The sequence below is a fragment of the Hyla sarda genome, unplaced genomic scaffold (genome assembly GCF_029499605.1).
Source record: "Hyla sarda isolate aHylSar1 unplaced genomic scaffold, aHylSar1.hap1 scaffold_178, whole genome shotgun sequence".
In the NCBI taxonomy this organism is placed as follows: domain Eukaryota; kingdom Metazoa; phylum Chordata; class Amphibia; order Anura; family Hylidae; genus Hyla; species Hyla sarda.
Window position 1 is genome coordinate 202,166 of NW_026608424.1, and position 25,799 is coordinate 227,964.

At 46.2% G+C, this 25,799-nt stretch overlaps 11 non-coding genes and 1 pseudogene across 11 annotated transcripts; all 12 read left to right on the forward strand.

Moving 5' to 3' along the window:
• LOC130313557 (U2 spliceosomal RNA) lies at positions 1-191 on the forward strand. Its single transcript, XR_008861461.1, has one exon. It is a non-coding gene; the product is annotated as a U2 spliceosomal RNA (small nuclear RNA).
• A 2,091-nt stretch (positions 192-2,282) lies between these two features.
• Positions 2,283-2,473, forward strand: LOC130313558 (U2 spliceosomal RNA). Its single transcript, XR_008861462.1, has one exon. It is a non-coding gene; the product is annotated as a U2 spliceosomal RNA (small nuclear RNA).
• Positions 2,474-4,572: 2,099 nt separating this feature from the next.
• LOC130313666 (U2 spliceosomal RNA) lies at positions 4,573-4,764 on the forward strand. The gene has a single exon (XR_008861559.1). It is a non-coding gene; the product is annotated as a U2 spliceosomal RNA (small nuclear RNA).
• A 2,100-nt stretch (positions 4,765-6,864) lies between these two features.
• LOC130313559 (U2 spliceosomal RNA) lies at positions 6,865-7,055 on the forward strand. Its single transcript, XR_008861463.1, has one exon. It is a non-coding gene; the product is annotated as a U2 spliceosomal RNA (small nuclear RNA).
• Positions 7,056-9,138: 2,083 nt separating this feature from the next.
• LOC130313560 (U2 spliceosomal RNA) lies at positions 9,139-9,329 on the forward strand. Its single transcript, XR_008861464.1, has one exon. It is a non-coding gene; the product is annotated as a U2 spliceosomal RNA (small nuclear RNA).
• A 2,059-nt stretch (positions 9,330-11,388) lies between these two features.
• Positions 11,389-11,548, forward strand: LOC130313691 (U2 spliceosomal RNA; annotated as a pseudogene).
• Positions 11,549-12,240: 692 nt separating this feature from the next.
• On the forward strand, positions 12,241-12,432 carry LOC130313684 (U2 spliceosomal RNA). The gene has a single exon (XR_008861572.1). It is a non-coding gene; the product is annotated as a U2 spliceosomal RNA (small nuclear RNA).
• A 2,076-nt stretch (positions 12,433-14,508) lies between these two features.
• Positions 14,509-14,699, forward strand: LOC130313562 (U2 spliceosomal RNA). Its single transcript, XR_008861465.1, has one exon. It is a non-coding gene; the product is annotated as a U2 spliceosomal RNA (small nuclear RNA).
• A 2,081-nt stretch (positions 14,700-16,780) lies between these two features.
• LOC130313719 (U2 spliceosomal RNA) lies at positions 16,781-16,971 on the forward strand. Its single transcript, XR_008861594.1, has one exon. It is a non-coding gene; the product is annotated as a U2 spliceosomal RNA (small nuclear RNA).
• A 2,087-nt stretch (positions 16,972-19,058) lies between these two features.
• Positions 19,059-19,249, forward strand: LOC130313564 (U2 spliceosomal RNA). Its single transcript, XR_008861467.1, has one exon. It is a non-coding gene; the product is annotated as a U2 spliceosomal RNA (small nuclear RNA).
• A 2,094-nt stretch (positions 19,250-21,343) lies between these two features.
• On the forward strand, positions 21,344-21,534 carry LOC130313565 (U2 spliceosomal RNA). Its single transcript, XR_008861468.1, has one exon. It is a non-coding gene; the product is annotated as a U2 spliceosomal RNA (small nuclear RNA).
• Positions 21,535-23,624: 2,090 nt separating this feature from the next.
• LOC130313566 (U2 spliceosomal RNA) lies at positions 23,625-23,815 on the forward strand. The gene has a single exon (XR_008861469.1). It is a non-coding gene; the product is annotated as a U2 spliceosomal RNA (small nuclear RNA).
• Positions 23,816-25,799: the final 1,984 nt, after the last annotated feature.

Below are 25,799 nucleotides of genomic sequence, written 5' to 3' on the forward strand. Positions count from 1 at the left end.
ATCGCTTCTCGGCCTTTTGGCTAAGATCAAGTGTAGTATCTGTTCTTATCAGTTTAATATCTGATACGTCCCCTATCTGGGGACCATATATTAAATGGATTTTTGAGAACGGGGGCCGATTTCGAAGCTTGCTTCCGTCGCCCTATGCATTGACCCGATATGGCAGTATCTTCGGGTACAGTGCACCACCCCCTTACAGGGTTAAAAAGAAAGATTCCTACTTTCATTGCTACCTGCTTGCTGGCTAGCCAGCTAGCCAGCCCTGTGGGCCTTGCTGCTGCTGCAGCCAAAAAACAAAAGGTGGTGCTGCTGCTGCTTCTGCTGCTTCTGCTTCTGCTTGTGTCTGGCCCCTGTTGGAGCGTCCAGGCACAGGACTTCTGCTGCTGCTGACTAAATGGCCTCCTTAATTGGATCATTTGAGTAGCCAGCACACCTGTGCAGGTAGGGCATGACATGATAGGCAGCTGCCTTGATAGCGGGTGGGTGCTGAATGTTCCTAATTGACAAAATAAGATTAATGCTTATGAAGAAATATAAAATCTCATCCCTTCCCCAATATCGCGCCACACCCCTACCCCTTAATTCCCTGGTTGAACTTGATGGACATATGTCTTTTTTCGACCGTACTAACTATGTAACTATGTAACATAACATGGGGGGGGGGTCTCCTGGCTGTTCACACAGGTGTGTCATTGCTGTACATTGACCATGCATTGCTTCTGTGGTATTGCAAAGGCAAAGACAAATGCTTCCAGCCATCCATTGCACTAATGGATTGGTCATCAGCTGGCTGTCTATGTCCCGCATCAATATAGACCAAAGTACAGAGGGTTAGGCTATGCTATTGTGCACCTACCTGATGCATCAGAAGGTGCGAGGCCCTTGCTAAATTCTGTGCACAGACTTTGAGATCTATGCTTTAGACTGTATCTAAACCTGCTCCAACATGGACTGACATTCTGGCCTACTTTCAGCCGATGCGACTTGTCTGTCGCTGAACAGTCGCTTTTTATGTATTCAGCACCTATGTATAATGTTGTAAAAATGCTCTAGAAGCTAAAGTCGCAGAAATGTCACACATATTTGGCCTGCAACTTTCTGTGCGACAAATTCAGACAGGAAAAATCAGAATAAATCCTTAGAAAATTATCCCCCAGTGTCTCCATCTGCTGGCGGTATTGAATAAGCATTGCTGCACTGATGGGGTATGCATTAGACGAAAAAAAGAAGAAAAAGAAGAATAATACGCCCAGAAAAGAGGCGAAAAGGAGAAAAACGTAAAAAAACGTGAAAAAAAAGTAAGAGGAAGAGAAGGGAAAAAAAGGTGGAAATGGGGTTTAAAAGTGATTTCGGCGGAGAAATATATATATATATATATATATATATATATATATATATATATATATATACGCGCACACACACACATATATATAAACGTATTCTCCGTTGAGATATTGCAGCCGCTGCTGTGTCCAGGCCCAGGAGCCTTAGCACTGTGCTGTGATGTCACTCAATACCACTGACATCACTAGGTGTAAACAACATCTCTCCTTTGCTGTGTATGTGACTATGGAGCTGTTTGGTGATGTCGTCTATTACGGCCTTCATAGAAGCAACAGGAGATTGTTGCATCCATCTTGAACCCTCAGAACTACAGTGCTATGATGTCACTCACTTCCACAGGCCTTGCAGAGTGTAAACAACAACAACCCAGCTTTGTTGTGTATGTAACCATAGGGATTTGTGATGTCACCTAGAACCTTCACAGCAGCGACAGCTTTATGAGGAGCATCAGCACTGCTCTGCCTGAGCAGAACCATCACCGCCATAGGTTGTCAAATAACCCGGATTTAACCCACACAGGTAAGTCCAATGGGGTGCAGGCATGTCCTCTATGCTTACAGCTTCCCGTGGGTGTTGGTTTGATACCGTTTGGGGACAGCCAAGGAGGCATCTGCAGGCAACAAAGGTAGGTGTGTGCTTGTGTGTGTGTTTCCTATGCAGATCCTAAGCCCAGTGTCACATGCAAGTAGGAGGAGTAAGAAGGGTTCCTGGCAAATCCGGGTTATGGATTGCATTTAAAAAGGCCCCGTGGGAGTGCAATGGGCCCCTGTCTTGCTGCTTAGCAATAATGGTATGGGTTTAGGTTCTGCTGTGTGTACTGGTGGTTGACTGCCCCCCAGCCCAGAGTGTGCATGGAAAATTGTCTGGCAGCCTCCCTGACAGCAAGCAGTGATAGTGCCCATGAAGGGGACCTTGTTGGGCCCGCCCCTTTCACGGTTATCGCTTCTCGGCCTTTTGGCTAAGATCAAGTGTAGTATCTGTTCTTATCAGTTTAATATCTGATACGTCCCCTATCTGGGGACCATATATTAAATGGATTTTTGAGAACGGGGGCCGATTTCGAAGCTTGCTTCCGTCGCCCTATGCATTGACCCGATATGGCAGTATCTTCGGGTACAGTGCACCACCCCCTTACAGGGTTAAAAAGAAAGATTCCTACTTTCATTGCTACCTGCTTGCTGGCTAGCCAGCTAGCCAGCCCTGTGGGCCTTGCTGCTGCTGCAGCCAAAAAACAAAAGGTGGTGCTGCTGCTGCTTCTGCTGCTTCTGCGTCTGCTTGTGTCTGGCCCCTGTTGGAGCGTCCAGGCACAGGACTTCTGCTGCTGCTGACTAAATGGCCTCCTTAATTGGATCATTTGAGTAGCCAGCACACCTGTGCAGGTAGGGCATGACATGATAGGCAGCTGCCTTGATAGCGGGTGGGTGCTGAATGTTCCTAATTGACAAAATAAGATTAATGCTTATGAAGAAATATAAAATCTCATCCCTTCCCCAATATCGCGCCACACCCCTACCCCTTAATTCCCTGGTTGAACTTGATGGACATATGTCTTTTTTCGACCGTACTAACTATGTAACTATGTAACATAACATGGGGGGGGGGGGTCTCCTGGCTGTTCACACAGGTGTGTCATTGCTGTACATTGACCATGCATTGCTTCTGTGGTATTGCAAAGGCAAAGACAAATGCTTCCAGCCATCCATTGCACTAATGGATTGGTCATCAGCTGGCTGTCTATGTCCCGCATCAATATAGACCAAAGTACAGAGGGTTAGGCTATGCTATTGTGCACCTACCTGATGCATCAGAAGGTGCGAGGCCCTTGCTAAATTCTGTGCACAGACTTTGAGATCTATGCTTTAGACTGTATCTAAACCTGCTCCAACATGGACTGACATTCTGGCCTACTTTCAGCCGATGCGACTTGTCTGTCGCTGAACAGTCGCTTTTTATGTATTCAGCACCTATGTATAATGTTGTAAAAATGCTCTAGAAGCTAAAGTCGCAGAAATGTCACACATATTTGGCCTGCAACTTTCTGTGCGACAAATTCAGACAGGAAAAATCAGTATAAATCCTTAGAAAATTATCCCCCAGTGTCTCCATCTGCTGGCGGTATTGAATAAGCATTGCTGCACTGATGGGGTATGCATTAGACGAAAAAAAAGAAGAAAAAGAAGAATAATAACGCCCAGAAAAGAGGCGAAAAGGAGAAAAACGTAAAAAAAACGTGAAAAAAAAGTAAGAGGAAGAGAAGGGAAAAAAAGGTGGAAATGGGTTTAAAAGTGATTTCGGCGGAGAAATATATATATATATATATATATATATATATATATATATATATATATATATGCGCACACACACACATAGATATAAACGTATTCTCCGTTGAGATATTGCAGCCGCTGCTGTGTCCAGGCCCAGGAGCCTTAGCACTGTGCTGTGATGTCACTCAATACCACTGACATCACTAGGTGTAAACAACATCTCTCCTTTGCTGTGTATGTGACTATGGAGCTGTTTGGTGATGTCGTCTATTACGGCCTTCATAGAAGCAACAGGAGATTGTTGCATCCATCTTGAACCCTCAGAACTACAGTGCTATGATGTCACTCACTTCCACAGGCCTTGCAGAGTGTAAACAACAACAACCCAGCTTTGTTGTGTATGTAACCATAGGGATTTGTGATGTCACCTAGAACCTTCACAGCAGCGACAGCTTTATGAGGAGCATCAGCACTGCTCTGCCTGAGCAGAACCATCACCGCCATAGGTTGTCAAATAACCCGGATTTAACCCACACAGGTAAGTCCAATGGGTGTGCAGGCATGTCCTCTATGCTTACAGCTTCCCGTGGGGTGTTGGTTTGATACCGTTTGGGGACAGCCAAGGAGGCATCTGCAGGCAACAAAGGTAGGTGTGTGCTTGTGTGTGTGTTTCCTATGCAGATCCTAAGCCCAGTGTCACATGCAAGTAGGAGGAGTAAGAAGGGGTTCCTGGCAAATCCGGGTTATGGATTGCATTTAAAAAGGCCCCGTGGGAGTGCAATGGGCCCCTGTCTTGCTGCTTAGCAATAATGGTATGGGTTTAGGTTCTGCTGTGTGTACTGGTGGTTGACTGCCCCCCAGCCCAGAGTGTGCATGGAAAATTGTCTGGCAGCCCTCCCTGACAGCAAGCAGTGATAGTGCCCATGAAGGGGACCTTGTTGGGCCCGCCCCTTTCACGGTTATCGCTTCTCGGCCTTTTGGCTAAGATCAAGTGTAGTATCTGTTCTTATCAGTTTTAATATCTGATACGTCCCCTATCTGGGGACCATATATTAAATGGATTTTTGAGAACGGGGGCCGATTTCGAAGCTTGCTTCCGTCGCCCTATGCATTGACCCGATATGGCAGTATCTTCGGGTACAGTGCACCACCCCCCTTACAGGGTTAAAAAGAAAGATTCCTACTTTCATTGCTACCTGCTTGCTGGCTAGCCAGCTAGCCAGCCCTGTGGGCCTTGCTGCTGCTGCAGCCAAAAAACAAAAGGGTTGGTGCTGCTGCTGCTTCTGCTGCTTCTGCTTCTGCTTGTGTCTGGCCCCTGTTGGAGCGTCCAGGCACAGGACTTCTGCTGCTGCTGACTAAATGGCCTCCTTAATTGGATCATTTGAGTAGCCAGCACACCTGTGCAGGTAGGAAGGGCATGACATGATAGGCAGCTGCCTTGATAGCGGGTGGGTGCTGAATGTTCCTAATTGACAAAATAAGATTAATGCTTATGAAGAAATATAAAATCTCATCCCTTCCCCAATATCGCGCCACACCCCTACCCCTTAATTCCCTGGTTGAACTTGATGGACATATGTCTTTTTTTCGACCGTACTAACTATGTAACTATGTAACATAACATGGGGGGGGGGGGGTCTCCTGGCTGTTCACACAGGTGTGTCATTGCTGTACATTGACCATGCATTGCTTCTGTGGTATTGCAAAGGCAAAGACAAATGCTTCCAGCCATCCATTGCACTAATGGATTGGTCATCAGCTGGCTGTCTATGTCCCGCATCAATATAGACCAAAGTACAGAGGGTTAGGCTATGCTATTGTGCACCTACCTGATGCATCAGAAGGTGCGAGGCCCTTGCTAAATTCTGTGCACAGACTTTGAGATCTATGCTTTAGACTGTATCTAAACCTGCTCCAACATGGACTGACATTCTGGCCTACTTTCAGCCGATGCGACTTGTCTGTCGCTGAACAGTCGCTTTTTATGTATTCAGCACCTATGTATAATGTTGTAAAAATGCTCTAGAAGCTAAAGTCGCAGAAATGTCACACATATTTGGCCTGCAACTTTCTGTGCGACAAATTCAGACAGGAAAAATCAGTATAAATCCTTAGAAAATTATCCCCCAGTGTCTCCATCTGCTGGCGGTATTGAATAAGCATTGCTGCACTGATGGGGTATGCATTAGACGAAAAAAAAGAAGAAAAAGAAGAATAATACGCCCAGAAAAGAGGCGAAAAGGAGAAAAACGTAAAAAAACGTGAAAAAAAAGTAAGAGGAAGAGAAGGGAAAAAAAGGTGGAAATGGGTTTAAAAGTGATTTCGGCGGAGAAATATATATATATATATATATATATATATATATATATATATATATATATGCGCACACACACACATAGATATAAACGTATTCTCCGTTGAGATATTGCAGCCGCTGCTGTGTCCAGGCCCAGGAGCCTTAGCACTGTGCTGTGATGTCACTCAATACCACTGACATCACTAGGTGTAAACAACATCTCTCCTTTGCTGTGTATGTGACTATGGAGCTGTTTGGTGATGTCGTCTATTACGGCCTTCATAGAAGCAACAGGAGATTGTTGCATCCATCTTGAACCCTCAGAACTACAGTGCTATGATGTCACTCACTTCCACAGGCCTTGCAGAGTGTAAACAACAACAACCCAGCTTTGTTGTGTATGTAACCATAGGGATTTGTGATGTCACCTAGAACCTTCACAGCAGCCACAGCTTTATGAGGAGCATCAGCACTGCTCTGCCTGAGCAGAACCATCACCGCCATAGGTTGTCAAATAACCCGGATTTAACCCACACAGGTAAGTCCAATGGGGTGCAGGCATGTCCTCTATGCTTACAGCTTCCCGTGGGTGTTGGTTTGATACCGTTTGGGGACAGCCAAGGAGGCATCTGCAGGCAACAAAGGTAGGTGTGTGCTTGTGTGTGTGTTTCCTATGCAGATCCTAAGCCCAGTGTCACATGCAAGTAGGAGGAGTAAGAAGGGTTCCTGGCAAATCCGGGTTATGGATTGCATTTAAAAAGGCCCCGTGGGAGTGCAATGGGCCCCTGTCTTGCTGCTTAGCAATAATGGTATGGGTTTAGGTTCTGCTGTGTGTACTGGTGGTTGACTGCCCCCCAGCCCAGAGTGTGCATGGAAAATTGTCTGGCAGCCTCCCTGACAGCAAGCAGTGATAGTGCCCATGAAGGGGACCTTGTTGGGCCCGCCCCTTTCACGGTTATCGCTTCTCGGCCTTTTGGCTAAGATCAAGTGTAGTATCTGTTCTTATCAGTTTAATATCTGATACGTCCCCTATCTGGGGACCATATATTAAATGGATTTTTGAGAACGGGGGCCGATTTCGAAGCTTGCTTCCGTCGCCCTATGCATTGACCCGATATGGCAGTATCTTCGGGTACAGTGCACCACCCCCTTACAGGGTTAAAAAGAAAGATTCCTACTTTCATTGCTACCTGCTTGCTGGCTAGCCAGCTAGCCAGCCCTGTGGGCCTTGCTGCTGCTGCAGCCAAAAAACAAAAGGTGGTGCTGCTGCTGCTTCTGCTGCTTCTGCTTCTGCTTGTGTCTGGCCCCTGTTGGAGCGTCCAGGCACAGGACTTCTGCTGCTGCTGACTAAATGGCCTCCTTAATTGGATCATTTGAGTAGCCAGCACACCTGTGCAGGTAGGGCATGACATGATAGGCAGCTGCCTTGATAGCGGGTGGGTGCTGAATGTTCCTAATTGACAAAATAAGATTAATGCTTATGAAGAAATATAAAATCTCATCCCTTCCCCAATATCGCGCCACACCCCTACCCCTTAATTCCCTGGTTGAACTTGATGGACATATGTCTTTTTTCGACCGTACTAACTATGTAACTATGTAACATAACATGGGGGGGGGGGGGGGGTCTCCTGGCTGTTCACACAGGTGTGTCATTGCTGTACATTGACCATGCATTGCTTCTGTGGTATTGCAAAGGCAAAGACAAATGCTTCCAGCCATCCATTGCACTAATGGATTGGTCATCAGCTGGCTGTCTATGTCCCGCATCAATATAGACCAAAGTACAGAGGGTTAGGCTATGCTATTGTGCACCTACCTGATGCATCAGAAGGTGCGAGGCCCTTGCTAAATTCTGTGCACAGACTTTGAGATCTATGCTTTAGACTGTATCTAAACCTGCTCCAACATGGACTGACATTCTGGCCTACTTTCAGCCGATGCGACTTGTCTGTCGCTGAACAGTCGCTTTTTATGTATTCAGCACCTATGTATAATGTTGTAAAAATGCTCTAGAAGCTAAAGTCGCAGAAATGTCACACATATTTGGCCTGCAACTTTCTGTGCGACAAATTCAGACAGGAAAAATCAGTATAAATCCTTAGAAAATTATCCCCCAGTGTCTCCATCTGCTGGCGGTATTGAATAAGCATTGCTGCACTGATGGGGTATGCATTAGACGAAAAAAAAGAAGAAAAAGAAGAATAATACGCCCAGAAAAGAGGCGAAAAGGAGAAAAACGTAAAAAAACGTGAAAAAAAAGTAAGAGGAAGAGAAGGGAAAAAAAGGTGGAAATGGGTTTAAAAGTGATTTCGGCGGAGAAATATATATATATATATATATATATATATATATATATGCGCACACACACACATAGATATAAACGTATTCTCCGTTGAGATATTGCAGCCGCTGCTGTGTCCAGGCCCAGGAGCCTTAGCACTGTGCTGTGATGTCACTCAATACCACTGACATCACTAGGTGTAAACAACATCTCTCCTTTGCTGTGTATGTGACTATGGAGCTGTTTGGTGATGTCGTCTATTACGGCCTTCATAGAAGCAACAGGAGATTGTTGCATCCATCTTGAACCCTCAGAACTACAGTGCTATGATGTCACTCACTTCCACAGGCCTTGCAGAGTGTAAACAACAACAACCCAGCTTTGTTGTGTATGTAACCATAGGGATTTGTGATGTCACCTAGAACCTTCACAGCAGCGACAGCTTTATGAGGAGCATCAGCACTGCTCTGCCTGAGCAGAACCATCACCGCCATAGGTTGTCAAATAACCCGGATTTAACCCACACAGGTAAGTCCAATGGGGTGCAGGCATGTCCTCTATGCTTACAGCTTCCCGTGGGTGTTGGTTTGATACCGTTTGGGGACAGCCAAGGAGGCATCTGCAGGCAACAAAGGTAGGTGTGTGCTTGTGTGTGTGTTTCCTATGCAGATCCTAAGCCCAGTGTCACATGCAAGTAGGAGGAGTAAGAAGGGTTCCTGGCAAATCCGGGTTATAGATTGCATTTAAAAAGGCCCCGTGGGAGTGCAATGGGCCCCTGTCTTGCTGCTTAGCAATAATGGTATGGGTTTAGGTTCTGCTGTGTGTACTGGTGGTTGACTGCCCCCCAGCCCAGAGTGTGCATGGAAAATTGTCTGGCAGCCTCCCTGACAGCAAGCAGTGATAGTGCCCATGAAGGGGACCTTGTTGGGCCCGCCCCTTTCACGGTTATCGCTTCTCGGCCTTTTGGCTAAGATCAAGTGTAGTATCTGTTCTTATCAGTTTAATATCTGATACGTCCCCTATCTGGGGACCATATATTAAATGGATTTTTGAGAACGGGGGCCGATTTCGAAGCTTGCTTCCGTCGCCCTATGCATTGACCCGATATGGCAGTATCTTCGGGTACAGTGCACCACCCCCTTACAGGGTTAAAAAGAAAGATTCCTACTTTCATTGCTACCTGCTTGCTGGCTAGCCAGCCCTGTGGGCCTTGCTGCTGCTGCAGCCAAAAAACAAAAGGTGGTGCTGCTGCTGCTTCTGCTGCTTCTGCTTCTGCTTGTGTCTGGCCCCTGTTGGAGCGTCCAGGCACAGGACTTCTGCTGCTGCTGACTAAATGGCCTCCTTAATTGGATCATTTGAGTAGCCAGCACACCTGTGCAGGTAGGGCATGACATGATAGGCAGCTGCCTTGATAGCGGGTGGGTGCTGAATGTTCCTAATTGACAAAATAAGATTAATGCTTATGAAGAAATATAAAATCTCATCCCTTCCCCAATATCGCGCCACACCCCTACCCCTTAATTCCCTGGTTGAACTTGATGGACATATGTCTTTTTTCGACCGTACTAACTATGTAACTATGTAACATAACATGGGGGGGGGGGTCTCCTGGCTGTTCACACAGGTGTGTCATTGCTGTACATTGACCATGCATTGCTTCTGTGGTATTGCAAAGGCAAAGACAAATGCTTCCAGCCATCCATTGCACTAATGGATTGGTCATCAGCTGGCTGTCTATGTCCCGCATCAATATAGACCAAAGTACAGAGGGTTAGGCTATGCTATTGTGCACCTACCTGATGCATCAGAAGGTGCGAGGCCCTTGCTAAATTCTGTGCACAGACTTTGAGATCTATGCTTTAGACTGTATCTAAACCTGCTCCAACATGGACTGACATTCTGGCCTACTTTCAGCCGATGCGACTTGTCTGTCGCTGAACAGTCGCTTTTTATGTATTCAGCACCTATGTATAATGTTGTAAAAATGCTCTAGAAGCTAAAGTCGCAGAAATGTCACACATATTTGGCCTGCAACTTTCTGTGCGACAAATTCAGACAGGAAAAATCAGTATAAATCCTTAGAAAATTATCCCCCAGTGTCTCCATCTGCTGGCGGTATTGAATAAGCATTGCTGCACTGATGGGGTATGCATTAGACGAAAAAAAAGAAGAAAAAGAAGAATAATACGCCCAGAAAAGAGGCGAAAAGGAGAAAAACGTAAAAAAACGTGAAAAAAAAGTAAGAGGAAGAGAAGGGAAAAAAAGGTGGAAATGGGTTTAAAAGTGATTTCGGCGGAGAAATATATATATATATATATATATATATATATATATATATATATATGCGCACAGTATTCTCCGTTGAGATATTGCAGCCGCTGCTGTGTCCAGGCCCAGGAGCCTTAGCACTGTGCTGTGATGTCACTCAATACCACTGACATCACTAGGTGTAAACAACATCTCTCCTTTGCTGTGTATGTGACTATGGAGCTGTTTGGTGATGTCGTCTATTACGGCCTTCATAGAAGCAACAGGAGATTGTTGCATCCATCTTGAACCCTCAGAACTACAGTGCTATGATGTCACTCACTTCCACAGGCCTTGCAGAGTGTAAACAACAACAACCCAGCTTTGTTGTGTATGTAACCATAGGGATTTGTGATGTCACCTAGAACCTTCACAGCAGCGACAGCTTTATGAGGAGCATCAGCACTGCTCTGCCTGAGCAGAACCATCACCGCCATAGGTTGTCAAATAACCCGGATTTAACCCACACAGGTAAGTCCAATGGGGTGCAGGCATGTCCTCTATGCTTACAGCTTCCCGTGGGTGTTGGTTTGATACCGTTTGGGGACAGCCAAGGAGGCATCTGCAGGCAACAAAGGTAGGTGTGTGCTTGTGTGTGTGTTTCCTATGCAGATCCTAAGCCCAGTGTCACATGCAAGTAGGAGGAGTAAGAAGGGTTCCTGGCAAATCCGGGTTATGGATTGCATTTAAAAAGGCCCCGTGGGAGTGCAATGGGCCCCTGTCTTGCTGCTTAGCAATAATGGTATGGGTTTAGGTTCTGCTGTGTGTACTGGTGGTTGACTGCCCCCCAGCCCAGAGTGTGCATGGAAAATTGTCTGGCAGCCTCCCTGACAGCAAGCAGTGATAGTGCCCATGAAGGGGACCTTGTTGGGCCCGCCCCTTTCACGGTTATCGCTTCTCGGCCTTTTGGCTAAGATCAAGTGTAGTATCTGTTCTTATCAGTTTTCATGCTGGTGGGGATGGGTGCTGCATGGAGGATGCAGGTGTACCAGGGCTTTCCGGGGCTGGTTCTGAGGAATCAGCTCGACGGCTGCCCCGATGTGACCTGTTCCCTCCGGGTCTCGCCATGAGGCTGAGAGGGTCTAGAGCCGAGGTACTTTTGTGCCTCGGGGAGTGGTGACCCCGAGGTGCCGAAACTCACTGGGAGAATAGGCTCACTGAGTTGAAGCACGGGCACCATAATCTCTTCACCTTGTGGCACTCACCTCTTGATTCCCGGCCTTCTGGCTAGGATCAGAGAAATTTTTATAGATCCGGCCGGATGTCCGGGCAGTATATCTGCACACATTCACTTATTTATTTATTTTTTGTCTCACTGTGTCACTTTTTGCGTGTCGTGTGTTCACAGGATTTGTCAGGATGCGGTAGCCCTTCTGGGTGTCCCTCCTGGCGGTCTAGGGGAGGTGTGTGTGGCCATTAGGTTCCGCACCTCCCTGCAAACACCCCGGGTACTCCTGCTTCGCAGGGTACCTACCGTAATCGGCTCTGCGGGCAGATACCTTGGCTAACGCCAAGGGGGATGCCGGGAGCATTTGTGGTCTCCTAGTAGCTTCGGCGAAAAGGGACATCGAACCTGGAACCTCGCAGGTACCTTTTGGTCCGGAGGCGAAGGGTAAGGTTTGTTGGGGGGCCTCTCTCCTATCGGAGAAGGGCTTGCGATAGACCGCATCCTTTGTGCACGTTTTTTTAGTGTAACACGTTTGCACTTTTTCTTGCACTTTGGGTGAATCGAAAGCACGTTCCTCGGCTTTAGATAAAAAAAAAAAAAAAAAAAAAAAAAATCTGTTCTTATCAGTTTAATATCTGATACGTCCCCTATCTGGGGACCATATATTAAATGGATTTTTGAGAACGGGGGCCGATTTCGAAGCTTGCTTCCGTCGCCCTATGCATTGACCCGATATGGCAGTATCTTCGGGTACAGTGCACCACCCCCTTACAGGGTTAAAAAGAAAGATTCCTACTTTCATTGCTACCTGCTTGCTGGCTAGCCAGCCCTGTGGGCCTTGCTGCTGCTGCAGCCAAAAAACAAAAGGTGGTGCTGCTGCTGCTTCTGCTGCTTCTGCTTCTGCTTGTGTCTGGCCCCTGTTGGAGCGTCCAGGCACAGGACTTCTGCTGCTGCTGACTAAATGGCCTCCTTAATTGGATCATTTGAGTAGCCAGCACACCTGTGCAGGTAGGGCATGACATGATAGGCAGCTGCCTTGATAGCGGGTGGGTGCTGAATGTTCCTAATTGACAAAATAAGATTAATGCTTATGAAGAAATATAAAATCTCATCCCTTCCCCAATATCGCGCCACACCCCTACCCCTTAATTCCCTGGTTGAACTTGATGGACATATGTCTTTTTTCGACCGTACTAACTATGTAACTATGTAACATAACATGGGGGGGGGGGTCTCCTGGCTGTTCACACAGGTGTGTCATTGCTGTACATTGACCATGCATTGCTTCTGTGGTATTGCAAAGGCAAAGACAAATGCTTCCAGCCATCCATTGCACTAATGGATTGGTCATCAGCTGGCTGTCTATGTCCCGCATCAATATAGACCAAAGTACAGAGGGTTAGGCTATGCTATTGTGCACCTACCTGATGCATCAGAAGGTGCGAGGCCCTTGCTAAATTCTGTGCACAGACTTTGAGATCTATGCTTTAGACTGTATCTAAACCTGCTCCAACATGGACTGACATTCTGGCCTACTTTCAGCCGATGCGACTTGTCTGTCGCTGAACAGTCGCTTTTTATGTATTCAGCACCTATGTATAATGTTGTAAAAATGCTCTAGAAGCTAAAGTCGCAGAAATGTCACACATATTTGGCCTGCAACTTTCTGTGCGACAAATTCAGACAGGAAAAATCAGTATAAATCCTTAGAAAATTATCCCCCAGTGTCTCCATCTGCTGGCGGTATTGAATAAGCATTGCTGCACTGATGGGGTATGCATTAGACGAAAAAAAAGAAGAAAAAGAAGAATAATACGCCCAGAAAAGAGGCGAAAAGGAGAAAAACGTAAAAAAACGTGAAAAAAAAGTAAGAGGAAGAGAAGGGAAAAAAAGGTGGAAATGGGTTTAAAAGTGATTTCGGCGGAGAAATATATATATATATATATATATATATATATATATATATATATGCGCACACACACACATAGATATAAACGTATTCTCCGTTGAGATATTGCAGCCGCTGCTGTGTCCAGGCCCAGGAGCCTTAGCACTGTGCTGTGATGTCACTCAATACCACTGACATCACTAGGTGTAAACAACATCTCTCCTTTGCTGTGTATGTGACTATGGAGCTGTTTGGTGATGTCGTCTATTACGGCCTTCATAGAAGCAACAGGAGATTGTTGCATCCATCTTGAACCCTCAGAACTACAGTGCTATGATGTCACTCACTTCCACAGGCCTTGCAGAGTGTAAACAACAACAACCCAGCTTTGTTGTGTATGTAACCATAGGGATTTGTGATGTCACCTAGAACCTTCACAGCAGCGACAGCTTTATGAGGAGCATCAGCACTGCTCTGCCTGAGCAGAACCATCACCGCCATAGGTTGTCAAATAACCCGGATTTAACCCACACAGGTAAGTCCAATGGGGTGCAGGCATGTCCTCTATGCTTACAGCTTCCCGTGGGTGTTGGTTTGATACCGTTTGGGGACAGCCAAGGAGGCATCTGCAGGCAACAAAGGTAGGTGTGTGCTTGTGTGTGTGTTTCCTATGCAGATCCTAAGCCCAGTGTCACATGCAAGTAGGAGGAGTAAGAAGGGTTCCTGGCAAATCCGGGTTATGGATTGCATTTAAAAAGGCCCCGTGGGAGTGCAATGGGCCCCTGTCTTGCTGCTTAGCAATAATGGTATGGGTTTAGGTTCTGCTGTGTGTACTGGTGGTTGACTGCCCCCCAGCCCAGAGTGTGCATGGAAAATTGTCTGGCAGCCTCCCTGACAGCAAGCAGTGATAATGCCCATGAAGGGGACCTTGTTGGGCCCGCCCCTTTCACGGTTATCGCTTCTCGGCCTTTTGGCTAAGATCAAGTGTAGTATCTGTTCTTATCAGTTTAATATCTGATACGTCCCCTATCTGGGGACCATATATTAAATGGATTTTTGAGAACGGGGGCCGATTTCGAAGCTTGCTTCCGTCGCCCTATGCATTGACCCGATATGGCAGTATCTTCGGGTACAGTGCACCACCCCCTTACAGGGTTAAAAAGAAAGATTCCTACTTTCATTGCTACCTGCTTGCTGGCTAGCCAGCTAGCCAGCCCTGTGGGCCTTGCTGCTGCTGCAGCCAAAAAACAAAAGGTGGTGCTGCTGCTGCTTCTGCTGCTTCTGCTTCTGCTTGTGTCTGGCCCCTGTTGGAGCGTCCAGGCACAGGACTTCTGCTGCTGCTGACTAAATGGCCTCCTTAATTGGATCATTTGAGTAGCCAGCACACCTGTGCAGGTAGGGCATGACATGATAGGCAGCTGCCTTGATAGCGGGTGGGTGCTGAATGTTCCTAATTGACAAAATAAGATTAATGCTTATGAAGAAATATAAAATCTCATCCCTTCCCCAATATCGCGCCACACCCCTACCCCTTAATTCCCTGGTTGAACTTGATGGACATATGTCTTTTTTCGACCGTACTAACTATGTAACTATGTAACATAACATGGGGGGGGGGGGTCTCCTGGCTGTTCACACAGGTGTGTCATTGCTGTACATTGACCATGCATTGCTTCTGTGGTATTGCAAAGGCAAAGACAAATGCTTCCAGCCATCCATTGCACTAATGGATTGGTCATCAGCTGGCTGTCTATGTCCCGCATCAATATAGACCAAAGTACAGAGGGTTAGGCTATGCTATTGTGCACCTACCTGATGCATCAGAAGGTGCGAGGCCCTTGCTAAATTCTGTGCACAGACTTTGAGATCTATGCTTTAGACTGTATCTAAACCTGCTCCAACATGGACTGACATTCTGGCCTACTTTCAGCCGATGCGACTTGTCTGTCGCTGAACAGTCGCTTTTTATGTATTCAGCACCTATGTATAATGTTGTAAAAATGCTCTAGAAGCTAAAGTCGCAGAAATGTCACACATATTTGGCCTGCAACTTTCTGTGCGACAAATTCAGACAGGAAAAATCAGTATAAATCCTTAGAAAATTATCCCCCAGTGTCTCCATCTGCTGGCGGTATTGAATAAGCATTGCTGCACTGATGGGGTATGCATTAGACGAAAAAAAAGAAGAAAAAGAAGAATAATACGCCCAGAAAAGAGGCGAAAAGGAGAAAAACGTAAAAAAACGTGAAAAAAAAGTAAGAGGAAGAGAAGGGAAAAAAAGGTGGAAATGGGTTTAAAAGTGATTTCGGCGGAGAAATATATATATATATATATATATATATATATATATATATGCGCACACACACACATAGATATAAACGTATTCTCCGTTGAGATATTGCAGCCGCTGCTGTGTCCAGGCCCAGGAGCCTTAGCACTGTGCTGTGATGTCACTCAATACCACTGACATCACTAGGTGTAAACAACATCTCTCCTTTGCTGTGTATGTGACTATGGAGCTGTTTGGTGATGTCGTCTATTACGGCCTTCATAGAAGCAACAGGAGATTGTTGCATCCATCTTGAACCCTCAGAACTACAGTGCTATGATGTCACTCACTTCCACAGGCCTTGCAGAGTGTAAACAACAACAACCCAGCTTTGTTGTGTATGTAACCATAGGGATTTGTGATGTCACCTAGAACCTTCACAGCAGCGACAGCTTTATGAGGAGCATCAGCACTGCTCTGCCTGAGCAGAACCATCACCGCCATAGGTTGTCAAATAACCCGGATTTAACCCACACAGGTAAGTCCAATGGGGTGCAGGCATGTCCTCTATGCTTACAGCTTCCCGTGGGTGTTGGTTTGATACCGTTTGGGGACAGCCAAGGAGGCATCTGCAGGCAACAAAGGTAGGTGTGTGCTTGTGTGTGTGTTTCCTATGCAGATCCTAAGCCCAGTGTCACATGCAAGTAGGAGGAGTAAGAAGGGTTCCTGGCAAATCCGGGTTATGGATTGCATTTAAAAAGGCCCCGTGGGAGTGCAATGGGCCCCTGTCTTGCTGCTTAGCAATAATGGTATGGGTTTAGGTTCTGCTGTGTGTACTGGTGGTTGACTGCCCCCCAGCCCAGAGTGTGCATGGAAAATTGTCTGGCAGCCTCCCTGACAGCAAGCAGTGATAGTGCCCATGAAGGGGACCTTGTTGGGCCCGCCCCTTTCACGGTTATCGCTTCTCGGCCTTTTGGCTAAGATCAAGTGTAGTATCTGTTCTTATCAGTTTAATATCTGATATGTCCCCTATCTGGGGACCATATATTAAATGGATTTTTGAGAACGGGGGCCGATTTCGAAGCTTGCTTCCGTCGCCCTATGCATTGACCCGATATGGCAGTATCTTCGGGTACAGTGCACCACCCCCTTACAGGGTTAAAAAGAAAGATTCCTACTTTCATTGCTACCTGCTTGCTGGCTAGCCAGCTAGCCAGCCCTGTGGGCCTTGCTGCTGCTGCAGCCAAAAAACAAAAGGTGGTGCTGCTGCTGCTTCTGCTGCTTCTGCTTCTGCTTGTGTCTGGCCCCTGTTGGAGCGTCCAGGCACAGGACTTCTGCTGCTGCTGACTAAATGGCCTCCTTAATTGGATCATTTGAGTAGCCAGCACACCTGTGCAGGTAGGGCATGACATGATAGGCAGCTGCCTTGATAGCGGGTGGGTGCTGAATGTTCCTAATTGACAAAATAAGATTAATGCTTATGAAGAAATATAAAATCTCATCCCTTCCCCAATATCGCGCCACACCCCTACCCCTTAATTCCCTGGTTGAACTTGATGGACATATGTCTTTTTTCGACCGTACTAACTATGTAACTATGTAACATAACATGGGGGGGGGGGGTCTCCTGGCTGTTCACACAGGTGTGTCATTGCTGTACATTGACCATGCATTGCTTCTGTGGTATTGCAAAGGCAAAGACAAATGCTTCCAGCCATCCATTGCACTAATGGATTGGTCATCAGCTGGCTGTCTATGTCCCGCATCAATATAGACCAAAGTACAGAGGGTTAGGCTATGCTATTGTGCACCTACCTGATGCATCAGAAGGTGCGAGGCCCTTGCTAAATTCTGTGCACAGACTTTGAGATCTATGCTTTAGACTGTATCTAAACCTGCTCCAACATGGACTGACATTCTGGCCTACTTTCAGCCGATGCGACTTGTCTGTCGCTGAACAGTCGCTTTTTATGTATTCAGCACCTATGTATAATGTTGTAAAAATGCTCTAGAAGCTAAAGTCGCAGAAATGTCACACATATTTGGCCTGCAACTTTCTGTGCGACAAATTCAGACAGGAAAAATCAGTATAAATCCTTAGAAAATTATCCCCCAGTGTCTCCATCTGCTGGCGGTATTGAATAAGCATTGCTGCACTGATGGGGTATGCATTAGACGAAAAAAAAGAAGAAAAAGAAGAATAATACGCCCAGAAAAGAGGCGAAAAGGAGAAAAACGTAAAAAAACGTGAAAAAAAAGTAAGAGGAAGAGAAGGGAAAAAAAGGTGGAAATGGGTTTAAAAGTGATTTCGGCGGAGAAATATATATATATATATATATATATATATATATATATATATATATGCGCACACACACACATAGATATAAACGTATTCTCCGTTGAGATATTGCAGCCGCTGCTGTGTCCAGGCCCAGGAGCCTTAGCACTGTGCTGTGATGTCACTCAATACCACTGACATCACTAGGTGTAAACAACATCTCTCCTTTGCTGTGTATGTGACTATGGAGCTGTTTGGTGATGTCGTCTATTACGGCCTTCATAGAAGCAACAGGAGATTGTTGCATCCATCTTGAACCCTCAGAACTACAGTGCTATGATGTCACTCACTTCCACAGGCCTTGCAGAGTGTAAACAACAACAACCCAGCTTTGTTGTGTATGTAACCATAGGGATTTGTGATGTCACCTAGAACCTTCACAGCAGCGACAGCTTTATGAGGAGCATCAGCACTGCTCTGCCTGAGCAGAACCATCACCGCCATAGGTTGTCAAATAACCCGGATTTAACCCACACAGGTAAGTCCAATGGGGTGCAGGCATGTCCTCTATGCTTACAGCTTCCCGTGGGTGTTGGTTTGATACCGTTTGGGGACAGCCAAGGAGGCATCTGCAGGCAACAAAGGTAGGTGTGTGCTTGTGTGTGTGTTTCCTATGCAGATCCTAAGCCCAGTGTCACATGCAAGTAGGAGGAGTAAGAAGGGTTCCTGGCAAATCCGGGTTATGGATTGCATTTAAAAAGGCCCCGTGGGAGTGCAATGGGCCCCTGTCTTGCTGCTTAGCAATAATGGTATGGGTTTAGGTTCTGCTGTGTGTACTGGTGGTTGACTGCCCCCCAGCCCAGAGTGTGCATGGAAAATTGTCTGGCAGCCTCCCTGACAGCAAGCAGTGATAGTGCCCATGAAGGGGACCTTGTTGGGCCCGCCCCTTTCACGGTTATCGCTTCTCGGCCTTTTGGCTAAGATCAAGTGTAGTATCTGTTCTTATCAGTTTAATATCTGATACGTCCCCTATCTGGGGACCATATATTAAATGGATTTTTGAGAACGGGGGCCGATTTCGAAGCTTGCTTCCGTCGCCCTATGCATTGACCCGATATGGCAGTATCTTCGGGTACAGTGCACCACCCCCTTACAGGGTTAAAAAGAAAGATTCCTACTTTCATTGCTACCTGCTTGCTGGCTAGCCAGCTAGCCAGCCCTGTGGGCCTTGCTGCTGCTGCAGCCAAAAAACAAAAGGTGGTGCTGCTGCTGCTTCTGCTGCTTCTGCTTCTGCTTGTGTCTGGCCCCTGTTGGAGCGTCCAGGCACAGGACTTCTGCTGCTGCTGACTAAATGGCCTCCTTAATTGGATCATTTGAGTAGCCAGCACACCTGTGCAGGTAGGGCATGACATGATAGGCAGCTGCCTTGATAGCGGGTGGGTGCTGAATGTTCCTAATTGACAAAATAAGATTAATGCTTATGAAGAAATATAAAATCTCATCCCTTCCCCAATATCGCGCCACACCCCTACCCCTTAATTCCCTGGTTGAACTTGATGGACATATGTCTTTTTTCGACCGTACTAACTATGTAACTATGTACCATAACATGGGGGGGGGGGTCTCCTGGCTGTTCACACAGGTGTGTCATTGCTGTACATTGACCATGCATTGCTTCTGTGGTATTGCAAAGGCAAAGACAAATGCTTCCAGCCATCCATTGCACTAATGGATTGGTCATCAGCTGGCTGTCTATGTCCCGCATCAATATAGACCAAAGTACAGAGGGTTAGGCTATGCTATTGTGCACCTACCTGATGCATCAGAAGGTGCGAGGCCCTTGCTAAATTCTGTGCACAGACTTTGAGATCTATGCTTTAGACTGTATCTAAACCTGCTCCAACATGGACTGACATTCTGGCCTACTTTCAGCCGATGCGACTTGTCTGTCGCTGAACAGTCGCTTTTTATGTATTCAGCACCTATGTATAATGTTGTAAAAATGCTCTAGAAGCTAAAGTCGCAGAAATGTCACACATATTTGGCCTGCAACTTTCTGTGCGACAAATTCAGACAGGAAAAATCAGTATAAATCCTTAGAAAATTATCCCCCAGTGTCTCCATCTGCTGGCGGTATTGAATAAGCATTGCTGCACTGATGGGGTATGCATTAGACGAAAAAAAAGAAGAAAAAGAAGAATAATACGCCCAGAAAAGAGGCGAAAAGGAGAAAAACGTAAAAAAACGTGAAAAAAAAGTAAGAGGAAGAGAAGGGAAAAAAAGGTGGAAATGGGTTTAAAAGTGATTTCGGCGGAGAAATATATATATATATATATATATATATATATATATATATATATATATATATATGCGCACACACACACATAGATATAAACGTATTCTCCGTTGAGATATTGCAGCCGCTGCTGTGTCCAGGCCCAGGAGCCTTAGCACTGTGCTGTGATGTCACTCAATACCACTGACATCACTAGGTGTAAACAACATCTCTCCTTTGCTGTGTATGTGACTATGGAGCTGTTTGGTGATGTCGTCTATTACGGCCTTCATAGAAGCAACAGGAGATTGTTGCATCCATCTTGAACCCTCAGAACTACAGTGCTATGATGTCACTCACTTCCACAGGCCTTGCAGAGTGTAAACAACAACAACCCAGCTTTGTTGTGTATGTAACCATAGGGATTTGTGATGTCACCTAGAACCTTCACAGCAGCGACAGCTTTATGAGGAGCATCAGCACTGCTCTGCCTGAGCAGAACCATCACCGCCATAGGTTGTCAAATAACCCGGATTTAACCCACACAGGTAAGTCCAATGGGGTGCAGGCATGTCCTCTATGCTTACAGCTTCCCGTGGGTGTTGGTTTGATACCGTTTGGGGACAGCCAAGGAGGCATCTGCAGGCAACAAAGGTAGGTGTGTGCTTGTGTGTGTGTTTCCTATGCAGATCCTAAGCCCAGTGTCACATGCAAGTAGGAGGAGTAAGAAGGGTTCCTGGCAAATCCGGGTTATGGATTGCATTTAAAAAGGCCCCGTGGGAGTGCAATGGGCCCCTGTCTTGCTGCTTAGCAATAATGGTATGGCTTTAGGTTCTGCTGTGTGTACTGGTGGTTGACTGCCCCCCAGCCCAGAGTGTGCATGGAAAATTGTCTGGCAGCCTCCCTGACAGCAAGCAGTGATAGTGCCCATGAAGGGGACCTTGTTGGGCCCGCCCCTTTCACGGTTATCGCTTCTCGGCCTTTTGGCTAAGATCAAGTGTAGTATCTGTTCTTATCAGTTTAATATCTGATACGTCCCCTATCTGGGGACCATATATTAAATGGATTTTTGAGAACGGGGGCCGATTTCGAAGCTTGCTTCCGTCGCCCTATGCATTGACCCGATATGGCAGTATCTTCGGGTACAGTGCACCACCCCCTTACAGGGTTAAAAAGAAAGATTCCTACTTTCATTGCTACCTGCTTGCTGGCTAGCCAGCTAGCCAGCCCTGTGGGCCTTGCTGCTGCTGCAGCCAAAAAACAAAAGGTGGTGCTGCTGCTGCTTCTGCTGCTTCTGCTTCTGCTTGTGTCTGGCCCCTGTTGGAGCGTCCAGGCACAGGACTTCTGCTGCTGCTGACTAAATGGCCTCCTTAATTGGATCATTTGAGTAGCCAGCACACCTGTGCAGGTAGGGCATGACATGATAGGCAGCTGCCTTGATAGCGGGTGGGTGCTGAATGTTCCTAATTGACAAAATAAGATTAATGCTTATGAAGAAATATAAAATCTCATCCCTTCCCCAATATCGCGCCACACCCCTACCCCTTAATTCCCTGGTTGAACTTGATGGACATATGTCTTTTTTCGACCGTACTAACTATGTAACTATGTAACATAACATGGGGGGGGGGGTCTCCTGGCTGTTCACACAGGTGTGTCATTGCTGTACATTGACCATGCATTGCTTCTGTGGTATTGCAAAGGCAAAGACAAATGCTTCCAGCCATCCATTGCACTAATGGATTGGTCATCAGCTGGCTGTCTATGTCCCGCATCAATATAGACCAAAGTACAGAGGGTTAGGCTATGCTATTGTGCACCTACCTGATGCATCAGAAGGTGCGAGGCCCTTGCTAAATTCTGTGCACAGACTTTGAGATCTATGCTTTAGACTGTATCTAAACCTGCTCCAACATGGACTGACATTCTGGCCTACTTTCAGCCGATGCGACTTGTCTGTCGCTGAACAGTCGCTTTTTATGTATTCAGCACCTATGTATAATGTTGTAAAAATGCTCTAGAAGCTAAAGTCGCAGAAATGTCACACATATTTGGCCTGCAACTTTCTGTGCGACAAATTCAGACAGGAAAAATCAGTATAAATCCTTAGAAAATTATCCCCCAGTGTCTCCATCTGCTGGCGGTATTGAATAAGCATTGCTGCACTGATGGGGTATGCATTAGACGAAAAAAAAGAAGAAAAAGAAGAATAATACGCCCAGAAAAGAGGCGAAAAGGAGAAAAACGTAAAAAAACGTGAAAAAAAAGTAAGAGGAAGAGAAGGGAAAAAAAGGTGGAAATGGGTTTAAAAGTGATTTCGGCGGAGAAATATATATATATATATATATATATATATATATATATATATATATATATGCGCACACACACACATAGATATAAACGTATTCTCCGTTGAGATATTGCAGCCGCTGCTGTGTCCAGGCCCAGGAGCCTTAGCACTGTGCTGTGATGTCACTCAATACCACTGACATCACTAGGTGTAAACAACATCTCTCCTTTGCTGTGTATGTGACTATGGAGCTGTTTGGTGATGTCGTCTATTACGGCCTTCATAGAAGCAACAGGAGATTGTTGCATCCATCTTGAACCCTCAGAACTACAGTGCTATGATGTCACTCACTTCCACAGGCCTTGCAGAGTGTAAACAACAACAACCCAGCTTTGTTGTGTATGTAACCATAGGGATTTGTGATGTCACCTAGAACCTTCACAGCAGCGACAGCTTTATGAGGAGCATCAGCACTGCTCTGCCTGAGCAGAACCATCACCGCCATAGGTTGTCAAATAACCCGGATTTAACCCACACAGGTAAGTCCAATGGGGTGCAGGCATGTCCTCTATGCTTACAGCTTCCCGTGGGTGTTGGTTTGATACCGTTTGGGGACAGCCAAGGAGGCATCTGCAGGCAACAAAGGTAGGTGTGTGCTTGTGTGTGTGTTTCCTATGCAGATCCTAAGCCCAGTGTCACATGCAAGTAGGAGGAGTAAGAAGGGTTCCTGGCAAATCCGGGTTATAGATTGCATTTAAAAAGGCCCCGTGGGAGTGCAATGGGCCCCTGTCTTGCTGCTTAGCAATAATGGTATGGGTTTAGGTTCTGCTGTGTGTACTGGTGGTTGACTGCCCCCCAGCCCAGAGTGTGCATGGAAAATTGTCTGGCAGCCTCCCTGACAGCAAGCAGTGATAGTGCCCATGAAGGGGACCTTGTTGGGCCCGCCCCTTTCACGGTTATCGCTTCTCGGCCTTTTGGCTAAGATCAAGTGTAGTATCTGTTCTTATCAGTTTAATATCTGATACGTCCCCTATCTGGGGACCATATATTAAATGGATTTTTGAGAACGGGGGCCGATTTCGAAGCTTGCTTCCGTCGCCCTATGCATTGACCCGATATGGCAGTATCTTCGGGTACAGTGCACCACCCCCTTACAGGGTTAAAAAGAAAGATTCCTACTTTCATTGCTACCTGCTTGCTGGCTAGCCAGCTAGCCAGCCCTGTGGGCCTTGCTGCTGCTGCAGCCAAAAAACAAAAGGTGGTGCTGCTGCTGCTTCTGCTGCTTCTGCTTCTGCTTGTGTCTGGCCCCTGTTGGAGCGTCCAGGCACAGGACTTCTGCTGCTGCTGACTAAATGGCCTCCTTAATTGGATCATTTGAGTAGCCAGCACACCTGTGCAGGTAGGGCATGACATGATAGGCAGCTGCCTTGATAGCGGGTGGGTGCTGAATGTTCCTAATTGACAAAATAAGATTAATGCTTATGAAGAAATATAAAATCTCATCCCTTCCCCAATATCGCGCCACACCCCTACCCCTTAATTCCCTGGTTGAACTTGATGGACATATGTCTTTTTTCGACCGTACTAACTATGTAACTATGTAACATAACATGGGGGGGGGGGTCTCCTGGCTGTTCACACAGGTGTGTCATTGCTGTACATTGACCATGCATTGCTTCTGTGGTATTGCAAAGGCAAAGACAAATGCTTCCAGCCATCCATTGCACTAATGGATTGGTCATCAGCTGGCTGTCTATGTCCCGCATCAATATAGACCAAAGTACAGAGGGTTAGGCTATGCTATTGTGCACCTACCTGATGCATCAGAAGGTGCGAGGCCCTTGCTAAATTCTGTGCACAGACTTTGAGATCTATGCTTTAGACTGTATCTAAACCTGCTCCAACATGGACTGACATTCTGGCCTACTTTCAGCCGATGCGACTTGTCTGTCGCTGAACAGTCGCTTTTTATGTATTCAGCACCTATGTATAATGTTGTAAAAATGCTCTAGAAGCTAAAGTCGCAGAAATGTCACACATATTTGGCCTGCAACTTTCTGTGCGACAAATTCAGACAGGAAAAATCAGTATAAATCCTTAGAAAATTATCCCCCAGTGTCTCCATCTGCTGGCGGTATTGAATAAGCATTGCTGCACTGATGGGGTATGCATTAGACGAAAAAAAAGAAGAAAAAGAAGAATAATACGCCCAGAAAAGAGGCGAAAAGGAGAAAAACGTAAAAAAACGTGAAAAAAAAGTAAGAGGAAGAGAAGGGAAAAAAAGGTGGAAATGGGTTTAAAAGTGATTTCGGCGGAGAAATATATATATATATATATATATATATATATATATATATATATATATATATGCGCACACACACACATAGATATAAACGTATTCTCCGTTGAGATATTGCAGCCGCTGCTGTGTCCAGGCCCAGGAGCCTTAGCACTGTGCTGTGATGTCACTCAATACCACTGACATCACTAGGTGTAAACAACATCTCTCCTTTGCTGTGTATGTGACTATGGAGCTGTTTGGTGATGTCGTCTATTACGGCCTTCATAGAAGCAACAGGAGATTGTTGCATCCATCTTGAACCCTCAGAACTACAGTGCTATGATGTCACTCACTTCCACAGGCCTTGCAGAGTGTAAACAACAACAACCCAGCTTTGTTGTGTATGTAACCATAGGGATTTGTGATGTCACCTAGAACCTTCACAGCAGCGACAGCTTTATGAGGAGCATCAGCACTGCTCTGCCTGAGCAGAACCATCACCGCCATAGGTTGTCAAATAACCCGGATTTAACCCACACAGGTAAGTCCAATGGGGTGCAGGCATGTCCTCTATGCTTACAGCTTCCCGTGGGTGTTGGTTTGATACCGTTTGGGGACAGCCAAGGAGGCATCTGCAGGCAACAAAGGTAGGTGTGTGCTTGTGTGTGTGTTTCCTATGCAGATCCTAAGCCCAGTGTCACATGCAAGTAGGAGGAGTAAGAAGGGTTCCTGGCAAATCCGGGTTATGGATTGCATTTAAAAAGGCCCCGTGGGAGTGCAATGGGCCCCTGTCTTGCTGCTTAGCAATAATGGTATGGGTTTAGGTTCTGCTGTGTGTACTGGTGGTTGACT